This window comes from Bos grunniens, chromosome X (genome assembly GCF_055505025.1).
Source record: "Bos grunniens cultivar Pamir isolate PY7600 chromosome X, Bosgru_T2T1.0, whole genome shotgun sequence".
Classification (NCBI taxonomy): Eukaryota; Metazoa; Chordata; class Mammalia; order Artiodactyla; family Bovidae; genus Bos; species Bos grunniens.
This window is the reverse complement of record NC_141194.1, coordinates 10,889,451-10,895,209: the sequence shown is the minus strand read 5'-3', so window position 1 is coordinate 10,895,209 and position 5,759 is coordinate 10,889,451. Positions and strand designations below refer to the sequence as shown.

Genomic DNA, 5,759 nt, shown 5'->3' with positions numbered 1-5,759 from the left:
GCCTTAGGCAGAATCGTCCAGATGAGATGCCGGTGCACTTCTCACCAGGCGTCTGTGGATTTGACATCTTCCAGGTGAGGTCTTGCCCTCAGGTCAGCAGACGGGACATAAAGCAGCATTACGGTCAGAGGAAGGCAGGGATAGAGGACAGAGAGGATCACTCAGCACACAAGAAGGAGCCCCAGAGTGCCCTCACTGTCTGCCTCAGCAGCTCCAGGAAGGCTGTCAGGCTCGGGCTCCCAAATTCTTCCTGCTTGGTTTACTGAGAGAAGTGAGAGGCAAGGAGTGAGGCCAGTTGACTGAGATCAGCAGGGACATCCCAGGACCCACTATGAGTCGAAGAAGGGACCACATCCCCCCTCTTGCCGGAAACTCCCCCAGAACCCCGCCCACCCAGGCCCCGCCCCTGCTGTCCTCCTGGAGCCCAGATGCACATGATAGGAAGTGACAGCCCCCTATCCATGCTGGGGTGCCATGCCATCTTTGAGAGGGCTGCTATCTTTGAGAGCTGCTGTAGCTGTGACCAGAGGGAGGAGTCTGAGGTCTCATCAGGGGTCCAAGTCGGAGGTGACATGAGTTACAAGTGCACTGGATAGGTACAAAGATATGCCCTGGCACTCCCAACACCTTTTCCATTCGAAAAGAGGGGACTTCACAGCCCCCCGGCAACCCTGCACCTGCTCTACGCCCAGAGGCTCGGACCTGGCTCTTAGGTCCCATGTCCATCGGCTACGCACGTGGATTCTCGGGACATAACCTGGGTGCAGGGGTGGTGGATCTGGGTGCGGGGTTGCTGGACCCTGGCTCTGTTCAGTAGAGGGAAGTCCGGGATTCTGTGGAGTAAAGGAGGAACCTGCGGGAGGACTGAGTGTCTCCACACCCCAGATTGGTGGCCACGCCTAACCCCTTACCCAGCGTGACTTGGCCAGAAAGCAACTGGTCAGCATCTGGGCAGTTCTAAAGGCTGAGGGGCTCCCTGACTGCCATCACTGACACGGGACACTCGGGGAAGAGGGGACCTCGTTCCGAAGGGCTGGCAGCAGGTCAGCAGAGGGAGGATGTCAGGGCTTGGGAGGAGTCAGGGTAATGACCATCCTTCGCATCACACGGCCGACTCAGGACCCTCCCCTGTGGCCAGCACTTCCTCCCAGCCAAACATGGGGACGGCGGCGGTGGTCTGTTAGGGAAGGTTGCAGCTTGGTAGTGAAGGGGCAGCCTCGAGACAGCAGAAGGCGGGTCCCGGCTCCCTTCATTGGAGTCCTGAACATTTCCTCCTCTCATCATCTGGGGTGACAGGGAAGGTGGCAGCGTCAACTTCAAAGCAAGAGAGGGAACAGGTTGGGTGGGTTTGGGGGCAGGGGATATGAGGGAGTCTTTCCCCAGTTTTCATCATGACTCTGAAATGTGAACTGAAAGGATCTGCCTCCCCTGCCAGCCCCCACAGGCCTCCCTCTAAAGCCCAGGCAGTTCTGTCTGACTGTGCCCCAGTGATCACTCTCACTTCCTACTCAGTCGTCTCAAGAAAGGAGCTCACCAGGAGAACACAAGACTTGTGGGTCCTAGAGCACTGGCTTCAAGGACCCCTCAGAGGCGGCTTTGGTTCAAGCCGGCCAGGAATCTCCTCACTGCAGTTGCTCACAACATCTGCTTGTCCTTCCTCTAGGTGCCCTCCTTGCCTGCCACCCTGCCTGCATGCGTCTGTGATCCATAACCTGTGTCACCATGCCTCAGAGGCACGGGAACAAGTACCACACCCATGTGAAATGCCACCAGGTCCAGGGGGACACTCACTGTCCCCAAGAGGCCCAGTCCAGTGCTGCTGCAGCCCCCAAAGAGGAGTGCCCCTCCTCCCCCTCTTCTGTCCCTCAGGGTTCTCCCCCGAGCTCCCCTGCTACTGGAGATCACCAGGAGCTTCAGGGAGCCATGGCCCCTAGCTCTCCTGATGCATGGCCTTCCTGTGCAGGATCTGATGAAGGTGCCCAGGGCCCAGAAGAGGAAAGTGCAGGTGCCTCCCAGGCAGCCCCTGCCACTCAGAGCCCTTGCATAGATCCTCTGACCAGGAAGGCCAGCATGCTGCTGGAGTTCCTGCTGGAGAAGTACACCAAGAAGGAGCCCATCTCGCAGCACACCCTGCTGAAGGTCATTGGCAGCAAGTATAGGCAGCACATCCCTGAGATCCTCAGGAGAGCTTCTAAGCACATGGAGCTGGTATTTGGCCTTGAGCTGACGGAAGTCGACCATAGCAGGAACATCTATGCCCTCATCAACAAGCTCAACCTCGGGGGCGATGAAGGTCTGAGTGATGAGGGGGGGGTCTGCCCAAGTCTGGTTTCCTTGTGGTGCTCCTGGGCATTATCTTCATGAAGGGTAACCTCTCCAGCAGGGAGGAGGTCAGGGAATTCCTCAGTGTGTTGGGGGTCTATACTGGGAGGAGGCACTGGATCTCTGGGGAGCCCAGAAGGCTCATCACCAAAGATCTGGTGCAGAAGAAGTACCTGAAGTACCAACAGGTGCCCAATGGCGATCCTCTACACTAGGAGTTCCTGTGGGGCCCGAGAGCTTGTTTGAAACCAATAAGATGAAGGTGTTAGAGGTGCTGGCCAAGATCCACGATACCGTCTGGACTTCCTTCCCAGACCTCTATGACGAGGCTCTGAGAGATCAGGCGCAGAGATCAGAGCTGAGAGGCACGGCCAGGGCTCCAACAATGGCTGAAGCCAGTGCCCCTTCCAGGGCCAAGTCCTACAGCTCCTCCCACATCTAGGGAGGGAGGCCCAGACACTTTCTTCCCTTTTGTGTTGGAACACAGCTGTCAAGATCCTAAACAGTAGAGAGTAGTAGGGTGGAGGGAACAAAGCTTGTATGTTCTTTACTGTCTTATGTAGTAAGGGAGTTTACGTACAACTCATTTTTTTAAAATATATATCATTTTTCCTTTATCCATAGGAGAAATATCTAGTGAAAGTTGATTAGATTAAGGAGATGAGGGAGGAGTTCAGTATTTTCAAATGTTAATTACTTTTCATAAGTTTTACTGTGCTTCAGAATACAAATGTATTAATCATATAAATCACATTGTTTGCTGTTTTAAAGTTTTGAAAGCCACAGGTTGGGTATATGTAAAACACAATGAACATATTGAATATGTTGTTCACCATCTAAACAAGGTAAGATGACACTGGAACAAAGTTTTCTCAAAGAGTAGTCAAGCTCCTAGATAGTGCAGGTTAGTAGGGGTCAAGCAAACCAAGTTTAGATCTCTATTTTCTTCCTGATTTAAACTGGTAACTTCTGCAAATTATTTGTTTCATTTTTATCAAATATTTTTACTTCAACCAGATTCCTTTTCTTCAGAATACTGATTTGGTAATGATATTCCAGTTTTATTTATTGCTGTTTTAGGATTTTAAAGTTACAGTTTTGGTAGATGTAAAAGAAACCTGACATGCCTCTTGAGAAATTTGTATGCAGGTCATGAAGCAACAGTTAGAATGGACATGGAACAACAGACTGGTTCCAAATAGGAAAAGGAGTACGTCAAGGCTGTATATTGTCAACCTGCTTATTTACTTATTACCTTATATGCAGAGTACATCATGAGAAACGCTGGGCTGGAAGAAGCACAAGCTGGAATCAAGATTGCCGGGAGAAATATCAATAACCTCAGATATGCAGATGACACCACCCTGATGGCAGAAAGTGAAGAGGAACTAAAAAGCCTCTTGCTGAAGGTGAAAGAGGAGAGTGAAAAAGTTGGCTTAAAACTCAACATTCAGAAAACGAAGATCATGGCATCTGGTCCCATCACTTCCTGGGAAATAGATGGGGAAACAGTGGAAACAGAATCAGACTTTATTTCTCTGGGCTCCAAAATCACTGCAGATGGTGACTGCAGCCATGAATTAAAAGACGCTTACTCCTCGGAAGAAAAGTTATGACCAACCTAGATAGCATATTGAAAAGCAGAGACATTACTTTGCCAAAAAAGGTCCATCTAGTCAAGGCTATGGTTTTTCCTGTGGTCATGTATGGATGTGAGAGTTGGACTATGAGGAAAGCAGAGCACTGAAGAATTGATGCTTTTGAACTGTGGTGCTGGAGAAGACTCTTGAGAATCCCTTGGACTGTGTGGAGATCCAACCAGTCCATTCTAAAGGAGATCAGCCCTGGGATTTCTTTGGAAGGAATGATGCTAAAGCTGAAACTCCAGTAATTTGGCCACCTGATGCAAAGAGTTGACTCACTGGAAAAGACTCTGATGCTGGGAGGGATTGGGGGCAGGAGGAGAAAGGGACGACAGAGGATGAGATGGCTGGATGCCATCGCTGACTCAATGGATATGAGTCTGAGTGAACTCCGGGAGTTGGTGATGGACAGGGAGGCCTGGTGTGCTGTGATTCATGGGGTCGCAAAGAGTTTGACACGACTGAGTGACTGAACTGAACTGAACTGAAAAGAAATTCATGAACCATTTGTATTGTCTTTATGATCTAGAAGTAGGTAATATGTTGCTGAAAGAGAGATTTTCATGGTAATGTGAAACATGACCACAGAAAATATTGAGAAACCAAAAAGCAATTAAGCAAATATAAAGGAAAAAGCTGTTAATTTGTAGTTTGCCTTATTTCCTCTAACCATTTTTTTTTTTGTTAAAAATAAAATGTACTTTGCCTTAATTTGGCTCATTTAAGAGTATTTCTTTCTTTTGTCCCAGTACACTGCATAGTCTCTGCTATCTACTGGATAAAAATAACCTCAGATAGGAAGGTGGTATTTTGGATGTTCATAATAATCATAACTTCCATTAAATTAAAGACCCGTGTTTCTTATTCAGTATGACTCTGCTTTATATGTAGTACATGCATTCCAGCATTCATGCAGGATAGGATTTAGCAGACTCCATTTATAGATGGATAACTTGCAATTGTCTCAAGTTCACAAGACTGATAAAGTGACCTTCATCAGACAAGTCCCCTGATGTGCGCTAGTCCAGAGTCCTTCCCTTTCTTTGCAAGAGCAAGCACTGAGGAAATCTCTTTTCACCAGTGATATATTTGGTACTGTGACTAGGACTCCTGCCACGGTGAACTCCAGTGGTCTTGCCCAAACTGCTGGCTGGAGACCCCTGACTTTTGCTCTATCTCTCCCATGAAAATTTGCTTGCTGTCACTCTCTGCTTTGTTCTCTTTCCATGACCCACAGGGCAAGATCTGGGTCAGCTCACTGTGTCATGGCTCCTCTAAATTAAGAGCTGCGAGGAGTACACCCAGGCTGTGCATACCCAAAGAACACTTGAGTGGCAGTTGACACTGTCTTAGGCCTGGTAGACACAGAATTTCCAATGGTGAAGGCACCTACTGAGGCCAAGACTTTTCTCCTCTCAGTCTTTGTCATTTCCTCTATGGCTCTACCCATTTTGAGGTGAGAAGTTTAACCGAGAAGACTGCATGATGTTCAAATTAAGACCAAACAAATAATCAGGGACTTGACTGGGTGAGTTTCTTCTCTGTAAGTCCTCGAGCTTAATCCCAGTGTGGTCCCGGAACCAGAACTGCATCAGGGGCCAAAACTGGGGGACTCTGCATCCTTCTCTAGATTTTTGGCATAACTCACCGCACCCTGACCTTACACTGTGGGCAATCCCCTCCCTTCTGGGGATCTCAAGCAGACTTTACCTATAAAAAGGGCAATGTGTCCTGGAACTGCAAGCTGAGGTTAGGAACAGAGAACTGCAGAAACTATTGGCATGAACAACTCTG

The 5,759-nt window shown here is 48.9% G+C and overlaps 1 pseudogene; it reads left to right on the top strand.

The window, feature by feature from the left end:
• Positions 1-1,692: 1,692 nt before the first annotated feature.
• On the top strand, positions 1,693-2,894 carry LOC147339771 (melanoma-associated antigen B17-like; annotated as a pseudogene).
• The last annotated feature ends 2,865 nt before the right edge of the window (positions 2,895-5,759 follow it).